Source organism: Ailuropoda melanoleuca, chromosome 6 (assembly GCF_002007445.2).
Source record: "Ailuropoda melanoleuca isolate Jingjing chromosome 6, ASM200744v2, whole genome shotgun sequence".
NCBI lineage: Eukaryota > Metazoa > Chordata > Mammalia > Carnivora > Ursidae > Ailuropoda > Ailuropoda melanoleuca.
In genome coordinates, this window is record NC_048223.1 from 98,672,808 (window position 1) to 98,697,163 (window position 24,356).

General features: G+C 42.8%; 1 protein-coding gene across 4 annotated transcripts in view; it reads right to left on the minus strand.

Moving 5' to 3' along the window:
- The window catches only part of PIK3AP1 (phosphoinositide-3-kinase adaptor protein 1), a 114,456-nt gene that overhangs the window by 79,006 nt on the left and 11,094 nt on the right, over window positions 1-24,356 (minus strand). Inside the window, exon 1 of one of the 4 annotated variants that reach the window (XM_034663058.1) lies at window positions 20,347-20,659. The exons of the other annotated variants lie outside the window; for them this stretch is intronic. The gene's annotated coding sequence lies outside the window, so the exon portion shown is untranslated. Of the gene's footprint in view, window positions 1-20,346; window positions 20,660-24,356 lie in introns of those variants that run through there. 4 annotated transcript variants of the gene reach the window in all.

Consider the following 24,356-nt stretch of genomic DNA (forward strand, 5'->3'; position numbering starts at 1 on the left):
ACCCAGTGTAATAACTACCCAGACATCTATACATGTTATCTGTCTATAAATCTATATTAGTTTGTGTTTTGTGCTGGACTCAGCCTAGCTACAGCAATGCTATCAGCTAGAAAGGCCTGGGGGCACTCACCTGGCCCCAGGAGCTTCCCACAGACCTCTCTCTTTCCAAACCAATGTTACAACGAGATGAATCTTTGTGGTTCTTTTTTTTTTTTTTTAAGATTTTTTATTTATTTATTCGACAGAGATAGAGACGCCAGCGAGAGAGGGAACACAAGCAGGGGGAGTGGGAGAGGAAGAGGCAGGCTCACAGCGGAGGAGCCTGATGTGGGGCTCGATCCCATAACGCCGGGATCACGCCCTGAGCCGAAGGCAGATGCTTAACCGCTGTGCCACCCAGGCGCCCCCTTTGTGGTTCTTATTATGATTACAAGATGCCCTTCAGCAATGGCCAGAAGGAAACTTTGAAAAAATAAACGTTTATTACTTACAAGACCTGGAAATTACATAGCACACTTGTGGCCACACAGTGAGGTCATGGGAAGAGAGAGACAGACAGAGACGGCACAGGCCCGGGGTTCTTCTTTTACTGGGGTTGAAGATGGGGCACTGGAGTTTTGCAGACTTACTCTTTAATGGTGAATGTAAAACCAAAGAATGGTCATTTAAAGCAGGAAGAAAAAAGGCAAGTGGCCCAAACGGTCAGTTATCAAAATCAACCAAGATCTTTAAAACAAAGGAGCCTCAGCGGGAGGAGGTGGCTTTTTATCTGGTCCTGTGGCCGACACTGTGTTTATTTCATATGGCTATCTTTGAGGGCGATGCCTCTTTGAAATGGATGCCTGCAATCAAAGCTTAAATCAGGCACTTGAAAAAGTGTCAGAGTTTACACTACACTTTGCTAGGACTGCCATAACAAAACACCACAGACCAAGGGGCTTCAACAACAGAAATCTATTTCCTCCCAGTTTAAGATCAAGGCTACAAGTTTAGGATCAAGGGGTCGGCAGGTTTGGTTTCTTCTGAGGTCCCTCTCCTTGGCTTGCAGATGGCCGGCCACCTTCTCGCTGTGTCCTCACTTGGTCTTTACTCTGCGCATGCACATATCTGGGTCCTAATCTCCTCTTCTTATAACGACACCAGGCATATTGGATTAGAGTCCATCCTAATACCCTTACTGTAACCTTAAATACCTCCTAAAAAACCCTATCTCCAAGTATAATCATATTCCGAACTACTAGAAGTTAGGATTTCAACAAACGAATCTGGGGGAGAAATAACCAAACTCCTAATAAATTTGATGTCTGTATACGCCTCAAGTTCAGAGAAAAATTGGACAGGAAATCTAAAACCAGAGGCTCTGAAAATCTAGCAGCCACTCCTCAAGGACGACCATTAAAGAATAACCATTCCTTCAGTTACCTTCTCATTTTGGAGAGAGGATTTTGACAAGGTTTGAGAGAATGTTGCACATAAAGATTGTTCTGGGAACTGGAGCATTTCTACTTGAGCAAAAAAAGAGGGCTCTACAAGGGTGTTTCCACAGTCAGAATGGGTGACTTTGGATATGAAGGGGGCTGCTGAGCAGAAGTATCGTGGAGCAGCTTGAAGGAAAAAGAGCCAGAAGGTTATCAAAAGGCAAATTCAGTTATTTCCCAATTTTACTTAGGACATGCATAGTAGCAATTTCAATCCCTTCACTGAAAATTATCCTGATGCTCGTAGCACAGATCATCTACGTCTGTCTGCATTATTTTGGTCGGCAATTAGCCAGGCGGGCAGTGATAACTTGGCATTTTGCCCAGAGACCTAAAGACCCAGTTGCTGCAGATGTGCTGAATGGAAAGCAACTGGTATGCTTTTTCAATCTTATCCTCTTTAAAAAGCATACACACACAATTTTAAATAATAATTAAATATATGGGAGGGTTACTGTTAGAGCAACTACACATAAACACTGAAGAGTTAAGTAGGTAGCACTAAAGAGTAAGATTCGGAGAAAAAAATGCTAGTTTGTAACCAGCTTGGTTACTCACGGATCCATAACTGTTCCTTCTTAGATTAAATTGCTTAATTTAAGAGGCAAAAAAGCTTGCTCTCCAGGTGGATTTACAATTCTAATGCCTGAAAGCTTTAGGGTAACAGGATGCGTTTAACCTCTTTGCTGTTCCCCCACCCCCTTCTTGCTGCTATGTGCAAGTCCTCAGACATGGGAAATTGAGGTTAGAAGGTCTACAAAGGTCCTCAGCCCAGCTCCTCAATCTGGTGTTCGAATCACCTTTCCCACAATCAAATACCTACTTAAAACCAACGAAACGGGCACCTGGGAGCTCAACTTTGCAAGAGCTGCCCCCTCTCCCAGGAAGCTCTCCTCCGGGAAGAAATTGTCAAGGGAGAAGAGAAGCACCATTTTTTTGCTCCACGCTCCAATTTGTACTGCTTCAGTCACTGTTATGAGATTAGTCTGTGACAACATGATACCTGGGTGGGGATAGAGCTGTGTGATCCCATCTTTCCCTCCCCCCCTCATTAATGGATGCTTTTTAGCCACTTCACCAACTGACACCAAGCCTCACCTCAGGTCTCCAATCAAAACCTTAGCAGGGTTTTACATAAACTGAAATTTACATTCAATCATCACCATAGCAACCATCACACAGCATTAGATGCAACTTTTCCCCCTCTGATATAATCTTTTTTTTTAAGAGCTGCTTTTCTCTTTAGTTGCAAATCCAAGCTATTCAGAAAATAAACATTAAAAATCTATTTTGAAAAAGTACATTTAAGCAGACTGCAATAAGGTTCTAAGAACAGGCATTTGAAATGGTTTCTAGACACTAAGCACCATATGCTTTCTACCTCAACTGATGGCTGCACACTGAAGTCTCAGGGATTCAGCCCTAAGCTGAGAATTGTTAAAATCGAAACAAGGCTTCACTCATGTGGCAACCTTTCCGTGAAAGATGTCCCAAGATAACAACCATGAGCTTCGGCAGAAAATTCTGCTAATTTCCAAAGGGATATGTGTATCATGTTTAAATAAAATGTTTGGTTTGACTATTTAATGTACAACTGGCAAATCTGAGATTTTTAAGATTCACATGTTGACTAGAGCAGATCCTCAATTGGGAATGTGGTTCAAGGCCATGCGGGAGAATGCGAAGGTACTGGAGAGTAAGCTAGAGATAACAAGGTACGTCCCCACCCAAGAGGCCTATTTTTTTCTTATTCTAGAGTACAATGCCACAAGAGGCCCTGAATATTTGCAGATGTCAGAAATATATTTCAGATTAAGGAAAAGGTAAGAAAAGAGACCTTTCCGAAATTTTACTAAGACAAAAAAAAAAAAAAGTCTACTTATGACACTAGCCCCACTAACAAATTAGTGAGCGTCCATCCCACCCGTGCTACCCATTCTATTCTCTTACTACTTAAAGTCCCAGAAAGTAGGCAACTCAGATGTACTGATGACTGAGACAATAAAATTAAGTCCTTTTCCATAAGCCAAATAATTTGACCTTGTTTATTTAAAGCCAAACCATAATGTATGATACTCCAATCATTCATTGACTCATTCATCAAATATTTATTGAGCACTAGATGCCACCATATGCAGAGAGCTGCATCTCATAAAGATGAGGGAGACTTTGTCCAAGACCTCAAGATCTATACTGTTCTAATTCTATTGTAAAGCAGACATTTTAAGCCAAAATGTCAAGGAAATCTTAACACATTTTCTCAAAATGAACATTCAGGTTTGTATCTATATATAGAAGGTGATGCCCATCCCATGGCTGTGCCACTTATTTTAATGACCCCAGTCTAGATACCAGAAACTACACTGATGGCTAATTGTTGATTTTTTTATTACTAAGACCTAGTAGAACTCACCAGAGGACATTCATTTTAAGATTTATGAAAATTCTGTGACTTTTATTGAATCTAAAAATGATGCAACTTTGACACTTAGGAGATATGGCTGAATTCTACCCCAAATGATAAAAAAGTCTCTCCCAAATGAACAGTCAGGTCTGAGAAGGAAGGAAAGGCAGGCCTTAAACGTTATCAGTCATTCTTTCTCATGCAAGACTAATGGCAGAGCTAGTTAGGCAACTTGAGCAAGAGGAAGATAGGGAGTTAATTTTCAAATAGTCACTAAAATATTTTATATTCCTATAAGTGAAAAATACTACATTTTAAGATAAGGTGTCTAGGAAAAGTACTAGAGCAGAAATGGGATACTGGTTTCATCTCAAGTGTCAACTCCAGTGGAATGGGGGTGGATGCCTAGAACCCTGAGTAAGGCCAGTGCTGAGTCCAATCCCAGCTCAGTGAGAAAAATTACCATGATCCATTAGCAAAGTCTAATCTGGGATCAGGCCGTCTGCACAGTACATAGACTATGGGAGGGGGAGCTTAGGCTGTGCTGGAAGGGGAGTGAGGAGATACATGCTACTGAGTTACCTGGGAAAATATATAGAAATAATAATAATTTAAAAACCCCAATGCATTCAAAGACCAATGAACCTGTGTCAGCAATCTTTAAAAAAAAAAAAACCTTTGAGGCACAATTGGCATAATTTAAGACAGAATGGGTACCTTCCAAATGGCTGGCAAAGAGCCAACCAAATATACGCCATATTAGGAAAAAATGTGACGAGGAACATTAAAAAAAGAAAACCTAAATATGATTACAGAAATCACAGATCAGAGCACTTGAGGTGACACCTTCTGATAGATCCACCATGTTGCCAAGTAACAAGACAAGCTGAGAATAAGGTAAAAATCCTTTGGTGAGAGTTAAAGAACCTAACTGATATATGCATTGCAACCAACACCAGAGTTTTTGGATTCGTTTGTTTTTGCTTTTTTGAAAGACCAGTAGGAAGATCACAACCTCCTCAACACAACCTCCTGGTAATGACGCAGACGTGTGGCTTCTGTGGTCAAAGGAAGCAAAGAATGTCATTTTGAGTGTCTTAGAGCTGTAGACTTACTGCTTTTGAAAAGTATAAATAAATATATCCACAAAAGCCACAAATTCAGCTTATGAGTTATTTATGTCTTGATTTTTTTCAGAGTTTCTTAGATAACTGGCATTGAATCTAAAATGATCCCAGTGTGGTTATCGAGTGGTCATTCAATGGTCATCAAACTCAAGATGCACAAACCTATCACTGGTGTGAATTAAGCAACAAAAGAATACTCCCAGTCTTCCCCATTCTGGTCAGGTCCTTGCGCCAAGGAGAAGCAGAGGCTGCCAGGTTGTGCTTTAGCAAGAAAGGACGCTGACCTTCCTCACCTGCACACTCCCCTGGGCCTCTTCCCAAATCAGACTGACCACAAATGATGGGCCCATATCCGCTGCAATGGAAATAACTTCATCCCTTCCTTGCCCCAATAGCAGATGGAATTGTCACACCTGACACGCGTTCTAGGGATGAAAAGTTTATCGAGCGTTCACTGGGTGCCAGGCACTGGGCGAGATACAGGAGAAAACCCACCTGGATACATTTTGTTTTGCAGCTTGCTTTCTATCTCAGCTCATGAATACAATTATCATCTACTTGGTCGGCCTGTTTCAATCCTCCAGGACCTCACAGTCTTTGGATCATGTTTATCTAAACATAGTAATAACTCCGGGGCAAAGAAAAAAGGTCAGCAATAGGAAAATACCTAATATGTTCACCAGGCAAAAGGACAGAAAAGTGACAAAACTAAGCTCTTCAAAATTGGCTCTCTAAATTTTGATGTCTGAAGCAGGGCATCTCAGAATCGGAATGGAATCATTCAAGACATGTCAACAAAGAGTTAATAAGCATGTGAGATTCATCTCCTCTAGGAAAGAAGGTTAACAAAAAGCTTCCAATAGTTTTTTTTGTTTGTTTGTTTTTAAGTATTGGTTGCAGGCCCATAATGCATAAAGACAAATTAAGAAGGTTTGCATACATCTCTGAATTTTTGAGGCTGATCTCAAGAAATACTAACATCCCTTGAGATAGAATACAGAGCAGGATAGAGAACAAGTCTTGAGAGACAGGAAACGCTGCCTGAGCAGGCTGGGATCTGGAGACCCCCCATCAACTTCAGGAGCCCACATTTACCTGTTAAATACACTGGGGTGTACTCAGGTTTTTTCCAAAGGACAAAAAAATTGTGAATCAGCTGATGTGAGATGGCAGAGAGCTTTGAAATGTCATATTAAGGAGTTGGGACTTCATCATATTGTCAAAGGTTCCCCCATTTGGGTTTTTAGGAAAACCACTGTGGCATCTTGATGGAGTGGTATAAGATGGAAACGAGAAGCCCAATTAGAAGACAGTTGTCTATGAGCTAACATAAAAGGCTAGCTGCAAAATAAAATGTACACAATCATCTACTTCATAAAAAATTTCCATGCATGTATATGTTGTAAATTCACGGAAAAGGATCAATTGATTGAAACATCAAGTTGGAGAAAAGTATGTATACAATGGTTCTATCTGTACTGAAAAAAGGCCTGTGTGTGTTTTATAAGTTTATAAAAATGTTCTAAAAAGACACACATCAAGCTGCTTACAGCAGTTACCTCTACAGACGCAAAGATTTGGGGAAGTACAGAAGTTTTTGCTTTTTCCTCTGTAGACTTCTGATTGTTAGAAACATGTTTTAATGTTTCTAACAATGATAAAGATCTTTATCATTTTTTTTAAAGATTTTTTTTTAAAGATTTTATTTTATTTATTCAACAGAGATAGAGACAGCCAGCGAGAGAGGGAACACAAGCAGGGGGAGTGGGAGGGGAAGAAGCAGGCTCATAGCAGAAGAGCCTGATGTGGGGCTCGATCCCATAACACCAGGATCACGCCCTGAGCCGAAGGCAGACGCTTAACCGCTGTGCCACCCAGGCGCCCCTTTTTTAAAGATTTTATTTATTTATTCGACAGACATAGAGACAGCCAGCGAGAGAGGGAACACAAGCAGGGGGAGTGGGAAAGGAAGAAGCAGGCTCATAGTGGGGGAGCCTGATGTGGGGCTCGATCCCATAACGCCGGGATCACGCCCTGGGCCAAAGGCAGACGCCTAACCGCTGTGCCACCCAGGTGCCCCCGATCTTTATCATTTTTAAGAGATTTCTAAAACTTAAAAAATAAATTGGGTGATGGGCATTAAGGAGGGCACGTGAAGTGATGAGCACTGGGTGTTAATACGCAACTGATAAATTACTGAACACCACATCTGAAACTAAATACGTACTATATGTTGGCTAATGGAATTTAAATAATTTTTAAAAAGAAATATAAAAAAATAAAAAATAAAAGATGACCATAAAATAAACGATACAGTTTCTGTGACAAGAAATGATCAGGACTTAAAACCAAAGCCATAGCCATGAGAATAGAAAGCGGGGAACAAACAGATGCGGACAGAGTGCACGTGAGCCTGGGTGGGGCAGGTTGGGGGGCGGGGGCAGATAGAAAGCCTTGTTTCCATTCATCCTCTCAGTTACATCTCCTGAGAGTCCCATGAGGTGCACATTTCCACCACATTTTACAGGTAACAAAACAGAGCCTCCAAGAGCTCAGAGAGACTGCAACTCCCATCCACCTGACGCTGACACCGATTTTCTTCATATCCGCGGCCCTCTTAACCGCCTTTTCTGCACACAAGTCCTCATCCGATGCAGCAGGAAGGCACTAGGGAGCTAGCTCTGACAACACAGGCTGGGTCATGAGGAGACTGGCAAGGGTGAAACACGCACCCATTCTCAGTCGGTAGAGCATCCGACTCTTGATCTCAGAGTCGTGAGTTCAAGCCCCACATTGGGTGTGCAGCCAACTTAAAAAAAAAAAAAAAGGAATAAAGAGTAAGTCCCAGATGCCGAAAGTGACCTTTAACAGATGAATGCCCACTGGCCGGCTTAGCTCAGGAGGATTCTTGAGAACAGGACCTATGTTTTCTACAGATTCTGTAATGCCTCTCCAGCATCTGGTAGAGCACAAGCCCGCACCAAATTCACTGAGTGTTCAATAACTACGTATTGATGGGAGGTCAGCAGGATCAGCCAAAGCAAATGGTGAAACTGCATTTGAGTCCTTATTTAGATCATGAGTGCCCTGAAAGCATTTTTCCCCCGACAATTCAGGATGTAGGCAGTCAATGCACTTTGTGACAATTAATAATTGTGACCCCACTAAGAGTAATTTAATCATTGTCGTAAAGCTCCTTCAGCTAAAAAGAGACTATGATATCTGTGCTCCAACACTTCAACCAAACAGCCAGCCAAGCAAATAGTACTTACTAAGATCTCTGTGTGCCTACACGGTGCTAGGCACAATGGAGAATCCCATGGAATGATAGTCATGGGCCCTACTCCTAAGGAATTTACACACTAGCTGCAGAAGCAAACAGGAAATTCAAGAAGCGATTAGATAAATGAGCATTACTTATGGATGTCCTGCAAATGAGTTCTACAGGAGTCCAGAGAATGGGAAAACCAAGGATACTAGAATCTAAGGAAGAGCAACTTGGGCCATGGGGTAAAGAAGAGACAAAAAAGACAGGGCTTCCTCCCTAGCCCCTGCCTCCTAGGAACATAATGGCATTCCACAGTGCCCGTAAGAGCACCCATAGTTTTCAAGCTATTCACTCCCCAACACGAAGCGGTTGCTGGCCAGGACTATTTCACATCCTGACCACCTCTCTGTATGTTTATGTGCCAGGAGATATTGCAAATTTAAGAGCAACCCCCCACCCCCACCCCAACACCCTTTAGCATTTCCATTGTTTGCTCAATAGGCAACACTGCACTCTGGGTCTTTGCTCATTCCAGCCAGCCATCATTCCCACCCACACCAGAGACGAAGCCTTGTATAAACATACCACCTGAGATCTCTAGCAGACATAACTACCTACAGTAAAGGGGGTTGGTGATAAGAGTCAGAGGACGAGGATTAAGATATCAGAGGAAATTAGCACTTGATTCTACCTCAATACAATACTCATATGAGCTTATGGAAATGTACTGATTTTTCTTTTTTTTTCTTTCTTTCTTTTTAGAGAGACAGCCAGCGAGAGAGGGAACACAAGCAGGGGGAGTGGGAGAGGAAGAAGTGGGCTCCCAGCGGAGGAGACTGATGTGGGGCTCAATCCCAGGACTCTGGGATCACGCCCCGAGCCGAAGGCAGACGCCCAACAACTGAGCCACCCAGGTGCCCCGGAAATGTACTGATATTTCATCAGAAAATCAGGCTGTAATAAGGGTTCCATTTCTCCTTTAAGTAGAATCTATTTACATTTAGCTCTACACCCAACTGACACTGGGGAAAAGGCTGCTTCAGAAACTAGGGTCAGCCCTTAATGAAGGATAAGCAAACAAAAAGCAGAAACAGACTTATAATAAATACAGAGAGCAAACTGATGGTTGCCAGAGGGAAGGGGTGGGGGGTGGACAAAATGGGTGAAGGGGAGTGCCTTGCAGTTATGGAATGAATAAGTCATGGAGAGGAAGGATGCAGCATAGGGAATAGCATCAATGGGACTGTAATAGTGCTGTATGGTGACGGGTGGTAGCTATGCTTGTGGTGACCACCGTATAACTACAGACTCGTCAATCACTATACTGTACACCTGAAACTAATGCTACGTTGTGTGTCAATTGTGCTTTCATTAAAAACAAACAAACAACTAGGGTCAGTCCTTTAGCCGGGCTAAAGGATCTCCAAATGTCATTTTGGTCATACTGCTGCCCCAAGAGCAAAAAGCCGAGACAAAAGGGGCAAGGCTCTTTATATTTTTTTTTTCTAAGATTTTTATTTATTTGACAGAGAGAGACAGCCAGCGAGAGAGGGAACACAGCAGGGGGAGTGGGAGAGGAAGAAGCAGGCTCTCAGCAGAGGAGCCTGATGTGGGGCTCGATCCCATAACGCCAGGATCACGCCCTGAGCCGAAGGCAGACGCTTAACCACTGTGCCACCCAGGCGCCCCTTTATTTTTTTTTTTTTAAGATTTTATTTATTTATTTGACAGAGAGAGAGACAGTGAGAGAGAGAACACAAGCAGGGGGAGTGGGAGAGGGAGAAGCGGGCTTCCTGCCGAGCAGGGAGCCCGATGCAGCGCTCGATCCCAGGACCAGGGTCCTGCAATCATGACCTGAGCCAAAGGCAGAGCTTAATGACTGAGCCACCCAGGCGCCCCAAGGCTCTTTATATTGACATTGAAATCCCTTATCCCACTGATTCCAGTTGATCTTTATAATCCTTTTCCCCCACTGTCCCTCCCCAACCACTTCTTAGCCCAAATTCAAACACATGCTGTGCTTTCATACCGCTCTGCCTTGTGCATAGAGTTCCCTCATCTTGGGACTAATTCCCTCCCATTCTCATGAATTTCTCCTAAAATCCAACTGTCTATTTCAGTGCCATCTCCTCCATAAAGTTTTCAACTAATCACCTACTGAAAGTGCTTTCTTACTTTCCTAAGTCTATATGTTGGCATCTTTCATTCCTGTGTAGTGAACTCACACACTAAGCTACTTCCTCTCCTTTTATCCCACAATCAAGCACCAAACCCTTCTGGATCTGCCTGCTTTCCACCCCTCCAGAGTGTCCCTTCCTCTCCATTCCCACTGTCTCTGCTCAGCTCAGGCCCACATCCCCCTCTCCCCTGTAAGCTCCACTCACCTCTTGCTCAGCCTCTAGCCTCCAGCCCTGCCCACACAGCCACCAGACTGAATTTACTGAATCCCAATCATGTCAGACAGCAACATTCAGCCCTTCAACGTCTCCCCTTGGCCTTCAAAGCAAAGTCTCAGCTGTTTAGATAAATATGAGCGTTTTCAGCATCTGATTTCCCCTCCAGTCTTCCCCCGAAAGCTCTAGACCAGTGGTTCTCAAACTTTAGTACCCACCAGATTCATTATTGTTCATACATATTCCCAGTGCATTCCACACAGATATTCTGGTTCATTGGGTAACAGGGAGGGGGCTGAGGTATGTGAATATATACAATGTGGGGTTCAAATATATGCAGAATATGAATATTTATAAAAATATGAGGTTCAAAATATTTGGTTCTGGGGCACCTGGGTGGCACAGCGGTTAAGCGTCTGCCTTCGGCTCAGGGCGTGATCCCGGCGTTATGGGATCGAGCCCCACATCAGGCTCCTCTGCTATGAGCCTGCTTCTTCCTCTGCCACTCCCCCTGCTTGTGTTCCCTCTCTCGCTGGCTGTCTCTGTCTCTGTCAAATAAATAAATAAAACCTTTAAAAAAAAATTTGGTTCTGCATCAAAACCAAAAACATCTGGTTCTGACGCAGGTATTCTGAGGATCACACTTCAAGACCACCTGAAAGAGACACTGTGAACATGGGACTGGAAACATCGCACTTTTGAGAAGCCACTGAACTGATTAAGACTAGAAGCTGGGGAGCAAACCTGAAGTTCCCATATGCCGCTGGGCAATGGCAATGCCTCTGTGTCTCATCTGCAGAATGAGATAATAATAGTGTCTGTCTCATAGATGGAGATTAGCTGAGATGATCACCGGAAAACGGTTAGCACAGCATTTAGCACTGTAAGCATTCTACAACTGGTGGATGCTGGAGGAAAACAGGAAAAAGCAGCATAGTCCAGGGCCCAGGGTGTCATTTCTGGTGCCTCTGGTTTGGAAGGGACTTTAGGGATTCCTTCTTCAGCGTCCTTGGCAGATGTTTATCCAACTTTAGCCTGAAGGTTTCCAGGGACAGGGCCTCTGGCCGTGACCTCCCAGGGCAACCTGTTCCATGGTTACGCCAGTCCAGGCATTGACCTTCTTCCTTAAATCTAGGAGGATTCCGCTGTCAGTCAGTACTGTCCATGAACCCCATTGGCCTTTGGAGCATCATCAGACATTTCTTATTTCCACATAACTGTCTTTCAGACTTCTGAAGACAGTCATCATGGCTTGGCGTTTTCTTCTTTGAGGAGACAATAAAGTACAGTGGATAGAATTCTGAGTTCAGGGCTAGAGTCCTGGGCTTTTGTCTCTCACTGGCTGGGTGTCCCTCAACAAGTCAGTTGACAGCACTGAGTCTCCAGCTCACCATCACCCCCGATCCTGTAATTCCGGGACAACATATCCCCCGCTAGTCCTAGTCCTCAGGCACGGGCATGTTTCCAGCTGCCTCAGGGTGCCAGTGTCTTCCACGCTGCTCCACAAGAACAGAGCAGCAAGCCTCCTCTGGGAGAATTCTAGATCCATTCGCTCTCCCCAAATGGTCTGAATGGAAGCTGCCAAGGCTTTAGAAACCCACACCCCGGGCTATCAATATGGGCCACTCACAGTCCTCCAATCCCCTGGGCACAGTTAATTGGCCTAGAGTTAGGCACCTGACCCAAATTCAACGAATTAGACCCAACTGTGGGATTTTTAAATTCTGGACCAGAGAGCACAAGTATCAGTTCCTCTCCGGAGTTGGGGTTGGAAGGAGTGATGTAGGACAGCTCCTAGGGTGTGGAATTCTCCTTGGAGAGGACTCATCAGAAAATGATGCCCTAGGGACACGTGGGTGGCTCAGTCATTTAAGCATCCAACTCTTGATTTCTGCTCAGGTCCTGATCTCAGGGTTGTCAGATCAAGCCCTGCATCAGGCTCCACACTAGGGGTGGAACCTGCTTAATATTCTCTCTCTCCCTCTGCCACTCACCCCCCACCCCTCTGCATGCACCTTCTCTCTCTCTCTCTCTCAGAGAAAAAAAGAAAGAGAAAATGACACCCATAGCAGAGAGACACAGGAAGAAGAGGTGAAGAGGTAATGTGGAGTTCAAGTCCTTGGCTCTAGGTTATCTCTGAGGACCAGCTACACTCCTGCCCTTCCTCTTTGTTAATTCCTCTTTTGTCCAACTTCGGTTCTCTCCTTACAAGCAAACAAGTCCAGAGTAATCCCCTCACCTTTCTAAGCTGGCCTTAAATGAAGACAGCTCTGGCTTATCTGTTCTCCCTATATACCCCCCCACCACCTAACTCTCCACTCCCCCACCTTCTGCCAACAGCGACTCCAAATGGGTAAGTAGAATCTGGAGGGCTCTCACTTCGTCCAGTCTGGCCACTGTTCAGAAGGGCAGCTCAAGACTTCATCTTAGAGCAGCTGTGACACCTTGCTGATTCACAAAGAGCATATGGCCACCTCAAACCCCCAGCTCTTTCTCATGTAAACCAAGGAAGCCACGACTTTCTCTCTGCCACGCTACAATTGAATAATTCAGTTTGTTTTGTTGTGGGGGTGGGAGTAGGGGGGAGGGATGAGGTTTGGGACCTAATTGCAAACAAACACTTAGCCTTGTTAACTATCATTTGCTGGCTTGGGGCCAGTGTTCACGCCAATCAAGATTGTTGTGTCTCAAGATTCTATCATCAGTAACAAAGCTTCCCAACTGGTCTTCCAAATGGAATGGGTTACAAATGTGCCAGAATATTCATTCCCTCAGTTATCTGCTTGGTGGAACAAAGCTTGGGGCTCTCAACCCACATTAGGGGCTTCCAGCTCTGACAGCCTTATCATCTTCCGAGTATTCCTATTTCAAGTCTTCAGAGTTACGGTAACTTAGGAAATTCAATCTTTCATAACATAAAAGTATTTACTAACAAAATGATCATTTACAAAATTGGTCTCCTCTTAAATATCTCTGCTTGCTTAATCATGGTGTATATTCTCATCCATTAAGTCACATTTTTATTACTTGTTCTCATTCAGATTTAGGATTTTTCTACAATAAACTATAAATGCAATGTGATTTGTTATATTAGGTTATTCTAGATTTTGCAAAAGATGCAGAAAGTTATGAGGTTGATGAACGTAATGTTGGAAAACTGAATCACACATAAGGCCACTGTCCATTGGCAAGGGTACCAACCCACAGGAAAAAGCCCACAGGAATGCTGCCCAATAAACAAAAGTGAATTGTAAGAATACATAATGATTGAGAGGACGCTTTGAAAACTGTAAAAGTCAATTATATTTCAATATTTTTTTAAAAAGTCAAATGTGAACCAAGGAATGTTATCTTGTGCTAGCATAAAACTGTCAGAAAATTATATTCAACCCCCCTTGCGTAAAACTCAGCAACAGCTGATTCAATCTTTGTGTGGCTTAATAATTAGCATATAGCTGAAATTATAATCAAAGCTGTGTTATATGATCAAATTAACTTAATTTCTTAATGTTTAGTCTTGCTTTTCAAAATAAAGACCAATATTTTTTATTATTATTATTATTTTTTTAGTATTTACTACAAAATTTTGACCTCTGCTTAAGATTATCCACTTTACCACTTGACTTGACCTTTTCCCAGGATCACCCGCCTTTGGATTATGAACTAAACTCACGTCATTGCCATCACTGCAACTCCCAGCTGTGGCTCCTTGCTGCGACCCACCACAGAAACAGAAAAGCCTCACCCCTCTGCCTTCCCACGTGACAGGCCTTCAAAACTCATTAGACAGTTTCCATGGTTCCAGTGAAACAACTTCTCCACAAACTTACTTCCTTTAAATGTTCATCATCGGACAGAATTTGAAATTCTCTCATTCACTCCATTCAGTCATTCAACAGTTTCCTGAGGTCTTACTACGTGAGAGGCACTGCTGGAGACCCTGGGTATACAGCAGTGAACGGAAGCCCCACTCTCCTAAGGCCTACATTCTACTGAAGGGACAGTAAACAAAATGGACGGATAGATGGATGAATATCTGTACATGCTTCCCATTAAAAGAGTAAACACTTCTCCAGGTCAGCTGACTAATACAGGATAGAAGAGGAGCCTCTCCTCCGACACCAATATTCCTGTTCAAAAATCTTCATGTGGCCATTTATTGTTTTTGAAGGTGACGTTGCTCTGTTGACCACGTTTAGCTTGCCTCCAACTAAAACCACTAGACCTTCCTACAAATGCTACTCTTAAAATATTTACTCCTTCACTCTGTTGCATACAACTATTCGATTATTTCCTTGGGCCCTGTGCTGAATTTTATATTGATCCTTTTTAATTTCCAACTTCTCTTTAGCCGACCCTTCTAACCAACACACATTTAGATGAAGCAGGAGGTGAAACTTTCAAATTGTGGGAACATATTAATATATACACATAACATCACTGCTGTCTTCACATTTAAGAAAAGCAGCAAAATGTTCATTTTAAGACAGAGTGTTTGAATAAAGCTACTCTAAAATTTTAGACAGTCTAACCATTACTCTGAGAAAAATGACTAACTTGCCTGAAAGCCATGGTTAACTGGGCTCTGTGTTATCATTAGGTAACCATATGCATAACTTTTTTTTTAGAGATAGGCAGAGAGAGAGAGAGAGAGGGGTGGGTAGGAGCAGAGGGAGAGGGAAAGAGAATCTTAAGCAAGCCCCACACCCAGCACAGAGCCTGATGTTTCCCCACATTTTACATGCTCAGTCTCACGACCCTGAGATCATGACCTAAGCCGAAATCAAAAAGCTTAACCAACTGAGCCACCCCACCGCCCCACCATATGCATAACTTCTGCCATCCCTGGAAGACACACCTTTTCTTTTCTTTTCTTTTCCAAGGTGGATGCTCTGAAACTCACTCTTTCCTTAATGGATGCTTTGAGGAACTATCAAAGAGGCCCTTATGATATCTCAGGTCCCCTTATTACTCGTAAGGAGCTCTCAGACTTCTGCTTCAGAACACTGGACATACCTGGCATTAAGTAATTAATGGGACAAATGGTGGTTTAATGGCCCTCTCCTTCAGGCACATAAACTTTGCAAGGGCAGGTATTCAGTTGACTTTTTCGTCAGTTCTTCTCAGGACCTTGCAGAGTGACACGCCCATGACAGGCACTCCACAGCTCCATAAATATTTGTTGAATATAAACATAAAGTCTCAACTCTGCTATTAACTGTGTAACATTAGTGAGTCTTCTAATTCCTCTGGGTCCTACTTTGTTCATTTTAAAGTAAAGGGGTTGGGCCGGATAATCCCAAAGTTTCCTTTTCTAATGTTAATAATATTCCATCCGGTGAACTCAGTAGCTCCCTGTCCCTCCCTGTTCTTCCATCAGAGACTAGGTAGTTTCCAGAGTATGGACAAGTTATAACCACATGAAGACCCTAGACCATGGAAGGAACTGCGGTGAAACAATGTTGAATGAAGGCTTTCTACAACCTCTGGGACTCTGATTTCCAACTGAATACAAAATAAAAATAAACATTTAGGAGGCCAAATGAGTGTACAATTCTTTCGGTATTAACATTTTTCCTGAAAAACTTCCAACACAAAAACGCTTCACAATTACAGCCAGAGACCTCTGGCTACACGCCATGGCTTTGAGAAAGGATATTCAGAAAGTTCTAGAAAATGAAAGGGGGAATCTGTTTCAGAAGAAATAACAGGTTGACTCCGTCAGGAATGCTAAATCCGTAACCTACAACAGAAATGTTTCCCCACATTTTACATGCTCAAAAAAATGGGTCAGCAGCTAACATCTATCAGCTAGCTTTGAAGGGTGTCTATCTTTCTGCAAGTCTTAACTACAACTATGGCCTCAAACATTAATTGTACATGTAAAAGGAAACTTATTTAGTCCAATTTTAAAATTAGAGCACTTTCATTTCATCATCAGCCTCCCCTCTATTTCCTGTGTTATCAGATGTTCGAGAGAGAGCCAGGAGGCTGTTTGTGAAACTGGCAACTTGGCAGACAAAATATGTATGTTCAACCAGCATTCTTCTAAATAAGAACCTGGTATGAGTCTAGCCTTGTAAGAATGATAGGGAAGATACACATATGCAGAAGGCATAAACCCAGAAGAAAAAGTACCAAGGAATTTCCAAAATGACTAAGCCAATTCTAGAGGTCTCTTTTGAACTCTACAGATGTCTTCACTTTAATGATCTCCTTTAAAGAGGACACACCCAATTTAATCTCTGCTACAAACAGACCCACCCATACCCCCCATGGAGCAAACAATTCCGACTGTTAGTTTCTACAACAGCATACTGATTGTTCTGTGGGATGGGATGTCATACCTGGTACATTTTTAAGTATGGACACGGTAAAAAAGATGTACTCTATCAATCCTGTCTTGCTTTAAATCAGCTTAAAGTTTCTGTTTAGATACATCCTGACTACAGGACACAAGACAAACCTGCTCCATGGAAATGGATGATGATCCAAATGACACCAGCAGCACAGGCCCCTAAGAAGGATACTCAGGAGAGGGATACCTTTCTCTCCAATGGAAGCATTAAAAATGGGACTAAGAGTAAGGAAAATGGACAACAATCCATGAATGCTCCCACACAGGTGGACATGCATCCAATCACCATGTACCGGGCACCTCGTGAGTGATAGGGAATTTGTATTCTATTTGTCATGAAAAAAACATCAGCAGCGGAGACCAGTATTTTATTAAAAAACATAAACACAGTGAAAATAAAATAGCCTCCAAGTGTTTTTTTCCCCACAGAAAAGGCAATTTTATCAATTATTGATTTTGCTCATGTTTCGGTGTCTTAGAAAACCAATCAACCACTGTTTGCCTAAATTTTACCAAAATGGCTAAATTAGGAATTCTTCCTCTCAAAAGTCCATATGACAAGCCTACTGTGGTTTCAGTAATTTCTCCAACAGGCAGATGAACAGTCATATAAAGCACAAATCATCGTATTTCCTTGGTCATCTCAGACACACTCTCAGTCATGTGAATGGCAGTGGAAACTAAATTGAAAAGCTGTCAAAACATCCTGTAATAATAGGGAAATTAACAGTCCTATTTTGTCATGCATATTTCCCCCATTTCCCCTGCCCCATTATCCTCCTATAGACCCATATTCATAAACCTACACGCAGACCATAATAAACAGTACGTGTAAAATGTTAAATATGTGGGTTCTTTCATTCCTATCCAGATAATGGCATCATGTTATATTCTCCCAGGACTTAACTTGGGTTAATGTCCATACACAGAAAGCTATTATGATGTCATTTAAGGTTCTGTTTAAAATTCTATTGTGAAGGAGAACTTGTTAGCTGAAATAAAACACTATACCTTGATGAAATTTTGAAAACTGTCAGATTAGGACCCAGCAATGCAATGTAAGCCATGTTAAACCACACACAGTAGAACCACATGGAATTTCACTAGCCGTAAGAATCTCAGATGTCAACTTGTATTCCTCCCAGCTTTTTAAAAAGGACAAGAACGGATACAGGGTGACTTGCCCAAGTGACTTGCCCAAGTGACCTGCCCAAGGTGGCAAAAGCAGTTAGTGTTAGAGTCTGTGAAATATACACCCATATTCTCTTACTTCTTATCATAAAGATTGTAGCACCCCAAGAAGACATCAACCCAAATTTGATGTGACAAGACTAAAAATATGACTCAATGATAAGTAACAGGCATTAGCTCATATGGAGTGAGTGAAGGTGCAGACATCACAGCAATAAACAGACCAATACCCTATCGCTCCCCCTTACCCAAAAGATCAGTCCCATGAGGCTGAGAAAAGGGCCTAGGAGTTTATATAAAGGAATTTAATCTGAATTCAACCTACTTGCATTAGCTAAGTACAAGCCCAACTTCTTCCTCTAGATCCTTGAAGTCTCCATGACTCCATTATTTTTCTCTTTTAAAATTCCTAAGTGAAAGTAAAACATGAATGTGGTAGAAAAAGGGAAACACCAAAATGTCTAAGACAAAGTCTTCCATCCACCCAAAAGCAACTACTATCAAAAATATCTTGTGTATCCTTCCAGAATAAAAAGCTCTCTATGCATATTTGGTACAAACATAACTTTTATATATCTATAAGCACCATGGTTTGATTGTCTCCAGTTAGGTAGCCCAGAGCTCAGTCTCACTGGTCCAGATGATAAACGGGTCATTTCAAGGACAGAAATCCTCTTATTAATCAAAGCTAATCTTGTCTTAACTGGACACTGAACTTCTGGAGCCTGGGAATACAGCTGAACAGCTAGCAAAATATAGAAAGGGAGGAAAGGAAGCAAAAAGATAAAGAGGTATTATAGACGGCCAGCACCTGGCAGACAGATGCTCATTCAATACTTTCTGAATGACTGACCGACCAAATATATGAATGAATGGAGACACCAGGATAGGCATATTGTTAACACATATGACATTCAACATATTAAATATTAACTAACAAGGCCCCCATTCTCCAAAAAGTGAGCACCCTTCTTGATCTACACCATCCAATATGGTAGCCACTGACCACAGGTGGCTACTGAACATTTGCAATGTGTTCTCTAAGTGTAAACTACACACCAGACTTCAAAGACCCGGTATGAAAAAAAAAGATGTAAAATATCTCATTGATAATATTTATATTGATTATATGTTGAAATGACAATATTTTAGATATATTGGCTTAAGTAAACCATATTATTAAAATTAACTCACTTGTTTCCTTTTACTTTTTTTTTTTTCCTGCAGCTACAAGAAAACTCTAAATTCCGCATGTGATTCACATTATACATTTTTTGGACAGCACTGCTCTAGAACATAGGCATTACAGCAGTGACTATGTCTGTCCTTCCCCTGCTCTATCCCGGCAAAGGGCACTGGAAATAGTAGACGCCCAGTGAATATGTACCAGATGAAGAGCTGGCTGTGGTTTGTAGATAGGCCATGAGTAGGCCTTGGACTGCATGGCAGGAGGTCCTTGCCCTGATCCTTTTATGGATGGACAAGCAGTTGTGTGACCTTGGACAAGTCACTGAACCTGCCTAGGCCTTGTTTTCCTCATCTTTAAAATGGGCATAAAAATAAGGTCTTCCTCACAGGAAAACTTCATCGGCCAAACGAAATAATGTCTACAGAAATGGGTAAAACATATGTCGGGTTCCTCCTGAGTTCTAGTATTCTCTACTACCAACAGTCCTAGGAGAAGCAAGATGTAAAAAAAAATACAGAAAGAACAGGGCAAGAAACTAACCAGTGAAATTCCTGTATCTAGTATTTCCATCCCAGTGCATGATAGAAAGTCGAGACAAGGACAGGTGCAAAGGAGATTCTCCCAGGAATGGAAACTTGAACATTCATCACTCCCTCTTCACTGCATCTCACCAACCAACCACAGCTGACAAAGGGACTTGCAGATACCTCCCTGGAGGGGCCACAGAAAAGCTAATGAACTGGGAGGAGACAGCCATCTCTGGGTGGCTGACGAAGTAAGAGCTGCCAATTGTACTGCGCCACCTGGGGCTCACAGCTCTGTGGGAAAATTCATAATCCTGGGGGCCTCAGAGGCCTCAGGGGGAAAGTTCCACAGTCCCAAAAATCTCTATTCACCCTTGTTAACTGTCGCAGGCTCAGCCAGGAGGGTGAGCTTACCTTTTTCTACAGGGCGGTCAGGGCACCTAGCAAGGGAGATCCAGAGGACCCTGGGACAGCCTGTGGCTTTTTAGTGAACAGCAGAATGGATTTCAGCGATCCCAGCTGGGCACCTTCTTCTTCAAATCAAAGACTATTGCAGAAAGGGAATAAAAGTGTGCTGAAGAAAGCCTCCCTCAGCAGGGGGCATTTAAGGAGCCTTCAGGAGCCAAGTACAGCGTGGTTAACCCACAGCAGAGAAAGAACAGATCCAAACACCCACGGCCTTGAGGCAGGACAGCAGCAGATCAAAAACAGTCCATTTCAAGAGGCCAAAGTTCAGATTCTCCCCACAGCCTCTGCAGGCAAACATAGAAGCCCCAGAAGTGAACGACTTACCATCAGTCTGGCCACCGCACAAAGGAGCAAGGAGGGCGCAGTGACTTCCCCTTTGCTACAAGGGTCTGACCCTCCCCCCTTCTCTGAGGGCTGCTCCCTGTGACGTGGAAGCGAGTCATGCCGTGGCCAAGCTCCAAGCCCCTGGGACCTCTGCCCCGTGACCCGCCCCATCACAGCCCACAGGGCCTGAGCTGCTGCCGGCTCCTCTAAGCAGAAAGCCGAGGGACAGGGCACCAGGCAAGGAGCAGAGTCCCCAGAACACAGCTTGCAGCAGAAGCAAAAGCAAGGCTTATGGAAATTCACCTTCCTAGGACTAACCCGCCCCCCCCCCGCCCCGAGATTCTGGTTCAGTAGGTCTGGGACGGCAGCCCACACACCTGCCCTGAAACAAAGTGGTCTAGAGAACTCAGGGAAGCTCCCGCCTCCCTGATCCTGTTTCTTCCACAAGCTTTCCTCATTCCTCTTGTCTCCACATGAAATACAAGGGCAGTGAGAGGAGACTTAGGGGAAAGCAAGGCAACGCGTGGAGAGTATTCTAGAGCCTGAAGTCCCTCAGTTCCAAAGAGAGCTGCTTCCGTCTTTGTGCAAGTCATTTACACTCTCTGAGCCTTAGTTTCTCATCTGAGGACTGGCAATAAAACCACCGACCTACTCAGGGTCGAGAGGGAGCAAATGCACATGAAGTGCCCACTGCATTATTCTTAACAACTGTCAAAAAAGCATTCATGTTATTACTAGCTCTTTCTGTGCGGGCAGTTCTCCACATGAGTATCTGCAAGAAAAACTGTACATGTAAATAATTGATTTAATCAGGCATACGGGGAAAGAAAAAAATTACAACAACAACAAACTGTAGTTAAGAGGGGCCATGGATGGATTGAGGTTATAGGGAGTCAGTAGGAAGATGCACAGAGCAGTGATGTCACCCTATCTCCAGGAGCTCTACAGAGATAAGATTGGGGAAATCCATAGATTCACAAAGATTCAGGCACAAAGTTGCAGGAAGATATGTTGCAACACTATTTATAAAAAGGAGAAACTGGCAATAATCTACGGTATTTTCTTATTTTTTTAAACATTATGACGAACCTATGTTACTTTATTTCAGAAAAAAAATGTTCCTTTTTAAATTTAGGAAAAGATTTTGGAATCCATTTGATGAGGTGAAAGCATTTTTAAATATCTAGCTGTCTTTCTTCTAAACTCCAGTATAATATTCAGATTAGAACATTCATATCAAGGAAGGAAGGCCAGACGTGGGCATATCCCTCTAAATGTTCCGCATGGGAACAAAAGGCAAAATACACTGTAATTTTGGGTACCATCGGAACTTCGGAAGTACAAGGAGCGTGAGGAGCGATGGGGGAGGCAAAGGAAAAACAATGCATATAAAGAAGCAGGTGAGATCTCCAGTGTAATACCGAATAGTATTAGAAAAATTAGGTTTAGTGTTTCCCTTCTCCTTACACACACACACACACACACACACACGATGAGAACTTTGGAAATAAAACTCAGCATCACCTAACAAGTCCTTTCTCACACACACTAACAATCTATTTTTGTATTCCAGGGAGATTTGCAACAAAGAATACAGCTCCAGTAAAAAGAGGAAATAATTTCTATGCTGTACCTGGGTTTTTCTCACTTCCTTATTTTAAAATAATCACCCAACAAATTAAAAAAAAATCCAGAACAATAGTACAGTGTTCTACGCACTGGGCATATATCACTGCAGACTTCTGGAACTAAACGGAATCAATTCAAGTGTTCTGAGTAATTTGCCATCTTCTTGGAAAACTTATAATGATATATTACAGTGCTGGGGGCTGGAAGAAACCTTCCAAATCATGTTGGTCCAACCCCATCATTTTACAGATGAAGATCTTGGGAAGCAAGCTGCCTGCTCCAACACACTGAAGACTCTAATTAAAACATCTGCTCAATTTGAAGGTAGCTAAGAAATTTGGAGAGGGGGTGGGAAATAAAATGAAACCTCCAAAACACTTTTTAGTGGAATAGTAATTATGATCAGCAGGCCTATCAAATGAAGGAGCAGCAAGGATTGTGATGGCAGTGTAACTCTAATGTCAGGACCACTTTTATGTGGAAAACTGAGATTAAAAGTTGCCAGAGCTCACACATAGAATCTGTGAGTAGGGGCAGAGGAAGAGAACTCAGGAACTCAGCCCTGAAGTCTGTTAGCCTAAGCACCAAACACTGGCCTAATTTTATACCTAAACTGACAGGTATCTAGGAGTCACCCTGATGTGATTGCGCCTCGACTTCCAGAAAAGTGGAGACTGGAGAAAATGTCCATGCACTACAGAGGGACATGACCCCTGACCTGGTAAAGGAAGGGTGGCTTAGACCCTTGCTCACATGCCCAGTGGACCCCTGACCAGCAGCACCAGCATCACCTGGGAACTTGTCAGAAATGTGGAATCTTGGGCACCTGGGTGGCTCAGTTGGTTAAGCATCTGCCTTCGGCTCAGGTCATGATCCCAGGGTCCTGGAATCAAGTCCCGCATCAGGCTCCTTTCTCAGCAGGGAATCTGCTTTTCCCTCTGCCCCTCCTCCCTGCTTGTGATCTCTCTCACACACACACACTCACTCTCTCTCAAATAAATAAATCAAAACTTAAGAAAAAAAGAAAAAGGAAATGCTGAATCTTGGGCCCCACCCAGATCTACGGAGTCAGAATGTGCATACTGACAAGATCCCCAGGTCCTCCTGAACACAGGGAAGTTTGAGAATCACTTGCTTAAATAACATACCAGCAAAAGAAGTGTAACTACCTATAACCCCATTTACTCCAAGTTTCTGGAATTATTCTGGAAACTTATTCCCAGCTCTGCTCACTAAAGCTTTTGACCTTTAAGCTTTATTTTAAGTTTTAAATAGTCTAAAATTTAGCCTAAATTTCAAATGGTCTCAGTGAATGTCTTACCAAGTAATCATGTTTTTTCAAAAGTACCTCAATGTTAAGAAAATATATATATATACAAATATGCTGGGAGCTTTATCCTTTAAAGGATTACATAGATTATAACTTGAGGTCTTTTTTTCCCTGCTATTTTCTGCTGAGGTCATAGTAGGAACATGCGCAATATTTCTTCAGGGGAAAGTTAGAGCCCCACGGATACCTGGTGAAGGAGAAAGACTAGAGTCACAATAAAAATGTGTTCCCGGGGCACCTGAGTGGCTCAGTCCATTAAGCGTTTAACTCTTGATTTCAGCTCAGGTTGTGATCTCAGGGTCGTGGGATCAAGCCCCATGTCCAGCTCTGCACCCAGCGCAGTGTCTGCTTGGGGTTCTCTCTCTCCTTCTCCCTCTGCACCCCGCCCCCATAAATAAATAAATAAAATCTTTAAGAAAAAAAAAAAAGAAGAGGAAATGTGTTCCAGTGAAAAAGAGGAATTTAATGTAATGGAATTTTATGGTCAAGAGGCTCTGAAGGTCACATGGTCCACCCACAGCTCCAAAGCTGAATCCTTTTAGGCCACATCAACAGTTTCCACTCACATACTCCCAGGGTTGTGGAACTCATCACCTCCAAAGGCAATCCATTCCATCTTTGCACGCTCTGTTAGAAAGGTTTCCTGAAATTTGTCTCCCTATAACTTTCAACA